Below are 11,672 nucleotides of genomic sequence, written 5' to 3'. Positions count from 1 at the left end.
TTTTCTTCAAAAACCACCATTTTCCTCAACTCAAAACACAAAATAAATGATAAAAATAAAGATAGAATCATGGAAATAAATAAATTCTAGGTGAAGAACACTTACTCAATCGATTTGCTTAAAAAAACCACAAGAAATCGCTCAAAACCGAGCTCTACAAGTCAAAATGTGATAAAAATGGCCTAACTCTCGATTTGGAAATCTTATATTCTGCCCAGGTGATTGTGCATCGCGAACGCGGAGAAAGGATCGCGTTTGCGAAGAAGAAAAATGAAAGCTACCCAGTTGTGCTTTGCGAACGCGACAACACGTCCGCAAACGCGTAGAGGAAAAGTCTGATAGCCCAACGAATGCTCTTCGCGAACGCGTGAAGCAGTATGCGAACGCGAAGAGTGAAATGGCATAGCTAGCGAACGCGAAGATACGGGTCCAAACGCGAAGAAAGGAAAAGCAGACCTTTGCGAACGCGACAGCTTTATCGCGAACGTGAAGAACAAATATTCCCTCCTCCAAAATTACTCTTTGCGAACGCGATTAAGAAAAAGGCAAATCTTTGCGAACGCGAGAGGTTGAACACGAACCCGAAGAAGAGTTATGAAGTGGTCAGCAGTAACACTTCGCGAACGCGAGAGGCACATCGCGATCGCGAAGAAGATCACCAGAAGACAGAAACAGTAGTTCAAAAATAGGGAAAAGGGACCCGTAGCCCACCCGGAACACACCCGAGGCCCCTGGAACCCCGTCTAAACACACAAACAAGTTTCATAACCTAACACGGACTCGCTTGAGGTCTCAAATCATATCAAACAATGCCAAAAATATATATCGCACCATGAATCGAACTTATGAACTTCCAAAATTTCCAACTTCAAAAACGCGTGCCGAAACCAATCTAACCAACCCAGAATGACGTCAAATTTTGCAGGCAAGTCCCAAATAACATAACAGAGCGGTTCCAACTCTCAAAATCGCATTCCGATCCCGATATCAAAAAGTCCACTTCCGGTCCAAAACTCCAAAAATTCGACTTTCACCAATTCAAGCCTAAATCAGCTACAGACTTCAAATTCACAGTCCAGACACGATTCTAAGTCCAAAATCACACAACGGAGCTAACAGAACCGACGGAACTCCATTCCAGAGTCGTCTTCACACAGTTCCGACTACTGTCAAAAATCCTAAGACTTAAGCTTCCATTTTAAGGACCAAGTGTCCCAAATCACTCCGAATCATCCGATAACTGAATTCAACCACGCATTCAAGTCAATACACATAATATGAAGCTGCTCAGGGATTTATGCCGCCGAACGAGACTTAAATTCTTAAAATGGCAAGTCGGGTCGTTACATGTTGTTATGAAATAAAAGCAATTTAGCAAAACATGAACAAGAAATGGAGATAGAGAGAAGGAAGACATTTTTTCTTCAATTGTGTATATATATTCCTATATATTACAAGGCCTTTATATAGGCATGAAAAGTGAAGGATCACTATTGCATAATATATCATTGAGAATGTCATTAAGTATTTGAGAGGAAGATCATGGAGGAGGTTATGGAGTTACAATCATAGCTTCATAATTATTAGAGTCTTGGGAGTTATGGAGATAATAGAGAAGAGTAGACATCCACCATAATTTAATTTTCTTATAACACTCCCCCTTGGATGTCCATAAATAATGTGCCTTGTTAAAACCTTATTAGGAAAAAACCATATGGGAAAAAAAATTTCAGTAAAGGAAAAAGAGTACACATGTTTAGAAATATGCCTTGTGGTTGCCTTGTTAAAAACCTTGCAAGGAAAACCTTGTGGGACAAAAGCTTGTAAGGGAAAAAGAGTACAACAGGTATTTGTAATGACTCGACTTGTTGTTTTAAGAATTTACGCCCCGTTCAGAGACTTAAGGTCTCGAGAAAATTCGTAATATGTATTATGACTCGCATGTGTGGTCGAGTTTAGTTTTCGGAAGATTTGAAATTAAATTTAAAGAACTATTCTCATTTTGAAACTTAAATGGAAAGAGTTGACCGGAGAGTTGACTTTTGAGCAAACGGCCCCGGAATGGAATTTTGATGGTATCAATAGCTTCGTATGATGATTTTGTACTTAGGAGTATATTCGGATTTGGATTTGGAAGTCCGTAGGACAATTCAACGCATTTTGGCGAAAGTTAAAAAATAGAAGATTTTTGGAAAGTTCGACCAAAGGTTGAATTTTTTATAACGAGATCGGATTTCGATTCCGGAAATTGGAATATCTCCATTACGTCATTTATGACATGTGCGCAAAATTTAAAGTCATTCCGGATTGATTTGATATGTTTCGGCAAATCAGTGTTGTTTGACGTGGTTCGAGCCCCTCGACTAAGTTCGTATTGTATTTTGGGATGTGTTAGTATATTTGGTTAAGGTCCCGAGGGTCTCGGGTGCGTTTCGGATAGGCTACAGATCATTTTCTCTTATTTTGGATGGCTGTTATGATATCTGGTGTTCCCTTCTATGCGATCGCGTAGGTGAAGGCCCGATCATGAAGGCTGTTTGGAGCTGACCATTTTCCTTCTTTGCGTTCGCACAGGCCAGTCCGCGATCATAGAAGTGTGCCTTTTTCTTCTCCGCGTTTGCACCTCACTGCCTGCATTCGCATAGCCCAACTATAACAGCTGATGATTTCCTCTTCTCTTCTGCAATCGCATACTATCTCGCGCAATCTCGTAGTGTATTGTTGACGTACCATATTTTCTTCATCACGTTCGTACAGTAAGGTTTGCGATCATGAACCTTTGAATTTTACTTCACCGCGTTCGTACTCCCTCCTTCCGCGTTCGCGTAGAGCCCTTTTGTGGATAGTGTCATTTCTTCTACGCGATCGCATGCATCATTCCGCGATCGCGTAGTATATTTTGAGGAAGTAGCTATTTTCTTCTTCGCGATCGCATTAGTTCTTCCGCGATCGCAATATACAAACACATCGGCAGAACATAAAAGTGCTCTATTTCGAGGGTTAGCCATTTTTTCATTTTTGGAGTTGTAAAGCTCGGTTTTGAGCGATTCTTCATGGGTGTTTCAAACAAATCATCTAAGTAAGTGTTCTATACCTGAAAGTGATTATATTTCATGAATCCATTGCTATATTCATCATTTAATTCGAGTTTTAATGGAGGAAATTGAGATTTTTGTAAAACATTTCAAAAACAAAAAATTCAAGATTTGGAGGACGATTTATATTGGAATTCGATAAAATTGGTATGGTTGAATTCGTATCGGAATGAGTGTTAGGATTTCATAAAAATTATATCGGGTTCCGAGAGGCGGGTCCCGCGTTGACTTTGGTTGACTTTTTAGAATAAAATTTTAAGTCAAAGTTTTATTATCCGAAATTATTTCCGATAAATTTTAATGAAGTTATACAATTAATTTGGATAGATTTGAGCTGTCCGGAAGTGAATTCAAGCAAGAAGGCGATTTTGGAATATCGTCCTAACTTCAAAAAGGTAAGTATCTTGCCTAACCTTGAGTGGGGGAATTACCCCTTAGGCATCGAGTCTTATGTGCCATTTGTGAAATCTGAAAAGCCGTGTACGCAAGGTGACGAGTACGTACTCGAGCTTTTATGTGCAAAATTAATTGGGTTAAATTCTTAGGCATATTGTGTAGTAATAATTATTGACATTTATTAAATCATCTATTTACCATGCCTCAATTCGCGTTTGTTGAATTTATTTTTATATGAAAATTTGATGTGGTTATTGCTTGTATATTTATGTGAATTACGTGAGTTTGGTGATTTGATATTTTCTGAAAATAATTATATTATGAATTTTTTATTTTCAAATAATTAACAAAATAAGTTTAAACCGAGGCGTTATATAATTATCAAGAATTTGGATTAATGAAGGCGTTGCCCTATACTGAGTATTTTTCATCTCTGTTGTTGTTTTGAGGTTTTATACACATTGTGTGGAGCCTTCGGCTATTTGTTGCGAAATTAATTGATTTTGTTATATATTTGAAATTGGTTGTGGCCATTGGGCAAATTGTGATATGAATTGATTTTGTTATGTTGCCGTGATAATATTCCGTGTAAATTGCTGTGTTATTTGAGTTATTATTTTGAGAATATAAGGGTAGTATTTCACTGTTGATATTATGTGGGTATAAGGATGGCATTTCACTATTGTTATGTGTGTTGGGATATTGTCTGGACGGATCAATAAGGGTGGCTATAGGAGAGATAATGGTGGCTATAGGAGCGATAAGGGTGGCTATTGATATTGTCAGGGCAGAGGGATAAAAGAGACTATAATAGGAGTGATATGGGTGGCTATAGGAGAGATAAGGGTGGCTATTGTCAGGGATGATATGTGATAATGTGGGGTTATTGCGTTGGTAATTTTTATGTGATGTTGTGATTCTCCTTGTGTTTAGTTTTATACCTTGTGCAATTTATGTTGTTGTTGGTAAATTGATAATAGTCTGATCTATGTTGAAATTGGGAGCCTGTGGTTTTTGTCGGGAGGATTATGAAATGAAATGTGGGCACGAGGTGCCGTGAGTAAATAATAATAATATTGGCACGTGAACTGTCAGTGCAGTTGTGATATAAAATATGGGCACGAAGTACCGTTAGTAAATAATGATGATATTGGTACGTGAATTGTCCGTGCTGTTGTGATATGAAATGTGGGCACGAGGTGCCGTGGTTAAGTGATGATAATATTTGGTCATGAGTTGTCTGTGCGGTTGTGATAGAGAAATTGGCACGAGATACCGTGGAAATATGAAAGTGGGTTGAGACCCGTATTTTATGATTTTGAAATGTTGTGTCATAGGGAGACTTTTATTTGAAAGAGATTTATTTGAAAGATATTTATTTGAAGGAAAGAGATTTGAAAAAGATTTATTTGAAAGAGATTTATTTGAAAGTATTATATCCTGAAGATTTCTATTTGAAAAATATATAGGCGAAAGATTTATATTAGAAGGACTTGATTAATTGGTTGCGCAATATTTATGGTGTTCTTGTCACCCTGCTGTATATATTACTGGTGGATTATTGTTGCCATCATTGTTATTTGTTTCCTATTATTTTTGCATACTATATTGCACAGGTTATTAGACTAGTGAGTGTCTCGACTGTACCTCGACACTACTCCACTGAGCTTAGTCTTGATACTTACTGGGTACCGACCGTGGTGTACTCATACTACACTTCTGCATATTTTTGTGCAGAGCCAGGTATTGGAGATATCGGTCTCGGACAGAGTTAAAGTATGATCGCAAGGATTCAAGGTAGAGCTACTTGGTCATTGCAGTCTCTTGGAGTCTTTCTATTTTATTGTACTGTTAATTATTAATCAAACAGTATTGAGTATTCGATCTTTGAGATCATTCCATGTATTCAGTTAGAGTTCGTGACTCAGTATTACCAGTCTTGGGAGGTTGTTATATTTGTAATTATTTCCGCTGTTGGTTTATATAAAAAAAGGCTTGAATTGTTATTATAATCAGCTTACCTAGTCTTTGAGACTAAGTGCCATCACGACCCCCATGGCTGGATTTTGGGTCGTGACAGTATTAACTCCCCCTGATGAGGGCATCAATTCACATTCCTGAGCCTTCGCATCTCAATCTTGTATACTAGTTTCTTGAAGGTTGATGTCGATAGATATTTGGTTCACAAATTAGCCATATTATTACTTGAACGAATCTGTTGCACATTAATATCATTATTCTTTTGAAGATCATGTGTGAAAACTTACTTTGGTGAAATGTGCCTTGTCCTATCTCCTTTTATGAATCCTCCCTTCAATTGGGCGATGCATGTTGCATTGTCTTCATACAAAATTGTGGGTAGTTTGTCACACTTCAAACTACATTTATCTTGAATAAGATGTATTATAGACATCAACCATACACATTCTCGACTTGCTTCATGAATGGTCTCCGTCATCTTTTGGTGGCTCGAGTTAGCATCGAATGCCTCGTATGGTAAAATCCTGCCTCCGCTTTCCATTTTTTGATTTTTTTTTTTTGTTTTTTGGCACTAGGCTTAGAGTTTAATTTTCAATCACGTTTATGTTGTTCGTATAAATTTAATTAGTAATCTGTTGTTTGCTATTATTTTCATGATATTGTACGTTGCTTCCAGTCATTCCTTTTATTGCTCGTAGAGATTAGTTTAGATGTATCGGTAGGCGACTAAGATCAATTAAGCTACTTCTTGAATCATTAATCTTTTAGTTGGTTACATTGATTTGATTCGTAGTTAATATTTCTTCGTCGCTTCTGTTTTTTCTTTCTGGTTCTTTTTAGTTTTGCTTTGTTGATTATTTATTAGTCAGTTCAGAATCAATAGTGTTTAGTTGTCGTGTGTTGTTATGTCTCCGGACTTTAACTAAAGTTTCGAAGACTCTAATTGAAACCTGAATCCTTTCTTTAGATTTCTGATTTCTGTTGCCTACTGCTTTATTGTAGTTGTTTTAGCAGTGTAAATTCTGTTATTGGTCGATTTTAGTTCATTTTCTATCTAGTTTTCAGTTTCGTCTTCGCTTAATTAAACTTTTTAACTAAGTTGTTTCATTGTTAACATGTGTCTTTCTTGGTTTGATTTTAGTCATTAGGTTTTAAGTTCTCTTGATTGATTAATATTTTAGTGTTAAGGTTTAGTTACATATTTGTGGTAGTTTAACTAAGTTCTAGTTACTTGTTTCTCGTTTTGGTATAGGTTTGGTATTGATTGGTTTTAAGCTGAAGATTAGTTAATTGATCATGAATTAAGGTACGTGATAACTTGCTTTTAGTACTAGCGTGACTGAAAGTACCCTCACCCCATGCTTCTGCCACAATTGTTGAAAGGGTTGTCTTCCCCTTTTTGGAAAGTCCTTGGATATATTTTTAGCACACAAAAGTGAGTCTTTTGGGCATGTATTTGGTAGTAAAAGTTAGTCCTTTTGGGCATACTTTTGGCAAACCAAAATCTATCCAAAATGTACTTTTATTTCCTACTTAAGAGCTCATTATCACACACTATCTTAGACTGAGAAGATAATCTTTTACACAACAAAGAATACCATATGAGAGCAAAATATCATCTGAACATATCTAATAGTAAGCTGGAAAAATTGTGAGCTTTTGTGAGTTGATTCTTAAGTGCAAAACTTTAAGAAAAATAGAGGGTTCTTGAAAGCTTTTTCTGGAGTTACACAGTTGCTGGTTTCAACTTCTTTGTTGGATATTCCTGGTTCATTTTCTTGGGGTTGAAATCTGCTGGTTATCGCTGTCTTTTGCTGCATTGCTGCCCATTTAACTGTTTCAGTGTCCGCTTCTTTATTTTGAAAAGAGCTAACTTTTCTGTATTTGTTCTTCTTTCTGCTATCCAGATAACTTTCGGACCATGTAAACTCCTAAAATCGAGTTGGAATGAAAGATAATAACGCTGAAAAATATTAGTAGCTTCATTCGTCTATTGTAATTCATTTTTACATGCTCCTGAATGCTGAATAATGTTATGATTATATGCTAATTAATTAAACTGTATCAAGCATCTTTAATCGTATGCCAAAGATTTAGATATAATTCTGCTTTGCCCTCAGTTGCTTGGTTATGTGAAAGGAGTATGTATTAAATTTTGAACCCATGTAGCTTTATATTTGTCACTCTGTTGTTGCGAAGCTAAACTTTTTATTCATTGATTAGAGTCCCAATAATCTTGCTTATTTCTTGAAAAGATTTATTTTAGTAAGATAGTTAAGCTGTAAATAGAAAGTGATTCTCCACAAATTTACTTTTGTAAATAGCTGGCTATGAATTGCAAATGGCAAGATAGGACCAGATTTGTAATGTGGCTCTAAAAGGCCATATATGCAGATTTGAAGTCCAAGAGCACATGGCCTCTTGAATTTTATCTTGGACATGAGCCCGTTGGCTCCATCATTCCAGCAGTGGGATGCCTCATTTTAATATGAGAATTTAACTCGGAATACAACAATCTAAAAATTATTTATAAGAAATACAACCACATTTAAAAATTTACTTTATATACAAATTATTACAACTTTTTAACTTTTTAATTAAGTTAGATAAAACTTTTGATATGCCTAAAATATCTCATTATGGAACTTGAAAATAGGGATTATGCCAACTAACACATAATCCCTTAAATTCAAAATAATCTCACAGTTCTCTCTCACCTAATCCATGTAGACTATTAATTTTCCAATATTATATTTCATGTACCATTATTATATGTAAAGAACTATATTACATATATTTTTAATAAATATAATATATTAGTATACTCAAATCAGTAACCATATATTATACTAGTATGTTAATATTCTATTACATAATTAATGAGTAGCGACCCAGCCCCGATCCCCTGTTTACTGCTTTTTCCATATCTCTTTCTGCTTATGTAACTTGCAGGGAGGTCATGTTTTTGGTTTCAGAGTGTTTTGGGACACTTAGTCCCTAAAGCGGAAACTTAAGTCTTAGGATTTTGACCGTAGGCGGAATTGTGTGAAGACGACTCCGGAATGGAGGTACTCCTATTCCGGTAGCTCCGTTGAGTGATTTGGACTTAGTAGCATGTCCGGACTATGAATTTGAGGTCTGTAGCTAATTTAGACTTGAAATGGCGAAAGTCAAATTTTGAAAAGTTTGACCAGGGGGTTGATTTTTTGATATCGGGGTTAGATTCTGATTTCGGAAGTTGGAGTAGGTCTGTAATGTTGCACATGACTTGTGTGCAAAATTTGAGGTCAATCGGATGTGGTTTGTTATGATTCGGCGTCGTTTGTAGAATTTGGAAATTTCAAAATTCATTAAGTTTGGATTGAAGGGTGATTCGTGTTTCTGTTATTGTTTGTCGTGTTTTGAGGACTCGCCTAAGTTCTTATGGAGTTTTAGAACTTGTTGGTATATTTGGTTGAGGTCCAGGGGGTTTCGGGGGTGTTTCAGATGCTTAACGGTTTAAATTTAGACTTAGGCAAATGGGTGAAGTTGGGGAGACCGCAGGTGCATACTCGCACGTGCGGGATGAAGGAGCGCAGAAGTGGGAGTTGAGCAGATGGCCAGGTGTCGCAGGTGCGAGGACATTTCCGCATCTGCGAGCCCGCAGATGCGCTCGAAGTTCCGCAGATGTGGAGAGTGAGATGGAGGGGAAGATCGCAGAAGCGGGCCTTTATCCGCAGGTGCACACACGCAGGTGCGCACACGCAGGTGCGACCACTTGCTCAAAGATGCGGACCCAGTCCCTTAAGTCATTTCCGCACCTATGAGGGAAATTCTTCAGTTGTGGCATCGCAGGTGCGACAGTATGTTCGTAGATGCAGAAGAACTGGGCAGAAAATGAAATTTTGAGGGTTTGATTCCCATTTCGATTTTGGGACTTTGAGAGCTTGGTATGAGGCGATTTTTTGAGGTTTCTTCGAGAAGATTATTGGGGTAAGTGATTCTAACTCGGATTGGACTATATTTCATGAATCTATTACTATTTTCATCATCTAATTAGGGGTTTGAGTTGTAAATTTGGGAGAAAATGGTAGAAACTTCATAGGCTAAAATTTTGAGTTTTGGAAGGCGATTTGAGGTTGGATTCGAGTAAGTCTTATATGGTTGGACTCGTGAGTGGATGGGTATTCACATTTTTCTGACTTTTGTCAGATTTCGAGATGTGGGCCCGGGGCCGGTTTGAGCCTATTTCGGATTTTGGCTTATAATTTCGTATTTTTCTTGTGGAATTGATTCTTTTAGCCTATATTAATTATATCGTACAATTTGTGGCTAGATTCGGGGCATTTGGAGATTGATTGGAGGGGCAAAGGCATTTCGGAGTAGGATTTTGCGCGATTTGAGGTAAGTAACAGTTTTAAATCTGCTCCTCAAGGTATGAAACCCCAGATTATTGGATTATGTGAGTATTTTTGTAGGTTACGCACATGCTCGATGATGGGCGTATGGGCGTACACCATAGGAATTGGGACTTGGTCCATTCCGTGAAACTATAAAGTTGAATAACTTATTGCTAGCTATATGCTCTCCCTGTGTTATAGAAATTTAACTGCAAATCATGTTATAAATTATGCTTAGGCTATGTGATGGTACTGTTGGGACCCGTAGAGGTCGCATACTTGTTGAATTACTTGCTAATTGTTTTCTTGTACTCAGTCATGGTTTTACTTGCGTATCATATCTCAGCCTCTTCTTGATTCTTGTTGATAAACTATGTTATCTTTGTTTGGGCCGATCTTTGTGATTTTCGAGAGCCCGAGAGACTAGAGAGGTTGATGACTGAGTGAGGCCGAGGGCCTGTCTATGAGGTATTGATACTACGGCAAGTGAGTTATCCGTGCAACACGTGAGTTGTCCATGCGGTTCCACATATTGATACTATAGCATGTGAGTTGTCTGTGCAGCGCGTGAGTGGTTCGTGCGGATATAGCGCTTGGGCTTAAAGGATCCCCTCCGGAGTCTGCACACCCCCATTGAGCGCAGGTACCTATTGTGTGTGAGTACTGAGGGCTGAGAGCCGAGTGATTTGAGTTGTTATGATGAGTTAAGTGACTGTTGCCCTGAGAGGTTGTACTTGCTTTTTTTTCATTTGTTGATGCACTTAGTTTCTATCTGTCATTGTTGTGAAATTCCTGAAAGATTTTATATCTGAATTGCCTAAACTTTAACTGTATAAAACTGATTGGACTTAAACTGTCGGATGCGAAAGCATGTCTATTCTTTACTGGAATTATTGAAAATGAACTGTAATTGTATAGCTCGTCACTGCTTCTCAATTCCTTATTTATTTCTGTTACTTGCTAAGTTGGTTGTACTCATGCTATACCCTACACTTCATGTGCAGATCCAGGTGTGTTTGATCACGGAGGCTGTTGAGTTCGTGCGCAATCGAGTATCGGAGACTACGAGGTAGCTGCCGGCGTTCGCAGACCTTGTCTCTTCTTCTATGTTTTCTTTCTTTTCTGTATTGATACTTAGACACTGTTTTTATTAGACTGGATATCTAGATGCTCATGACTTGGTGACACCCCGATGTTTGGGGCTATCTTTCCGTATTTTATTTTGAATTCAACTCCGTTTTTTGTAAATATTTCTAGTATGAAAAAGCTTTGAATTATCCTTTTATGAAATATTGAAGTATTTTGAAAGGTCGGCTTGCCTAGTACCATCGATAGGCGACATCATGGCAGGTTAGAGTTTTTGGGATCGTGACACAATGATATATTAAGTATTACATATTTAGTATACGGTGGATATAGTTGTAATGACCCGGCCAGTTATTTTTAGAGTTATTGCCCCGATCCCCTATTGACTGCTTTTCCCATATCTATTTCTGCTATTGTGACTTGCTGTGAGGTTTCATTTTGGTTTTTGGAGTGATTTAGGACACTTAGTCCCTAAATGAAAGCTTAAGTCTTAGGATTATGACCGTAGTCAGAACTGTATCAAGACGACTCTGGAATGGAGTTTCGTCGGTTCCGTTAGCTCCGTTGGGTGATTTTGGACTTAGGAGTGTGTCCAAATTGTGTTTTGGAGGTCCGTAGCTTATTTAGGCTTGAAATGACAAAAGTCGTATTTTTTTAGAGATGTGGACTAGTAGTGGAAATTTTGAGATCAGGATCGGATTCCAATTCCAGAAGTTGGAGTAGGTCCGTAGTGTTG

The sequence above is a fragment of the Nicotiana tabacum genome, chromosome 23, assembly GCF_000715075.1.
Source record: "Nicotiana tabacum cultivar K326 chromosome 23, ASM71507v2, whole genome shotgun sequence".
Classification (NCBI taxonomy): Eukaryota; Viridiplantae; Streptophyta; class Magnoliopsida; order Solanales; family Solanaceae; genus Nicotiana; species Nicotiana tabacum.
Note: the sequence above shows the minus strand (reverse complement) of the source record.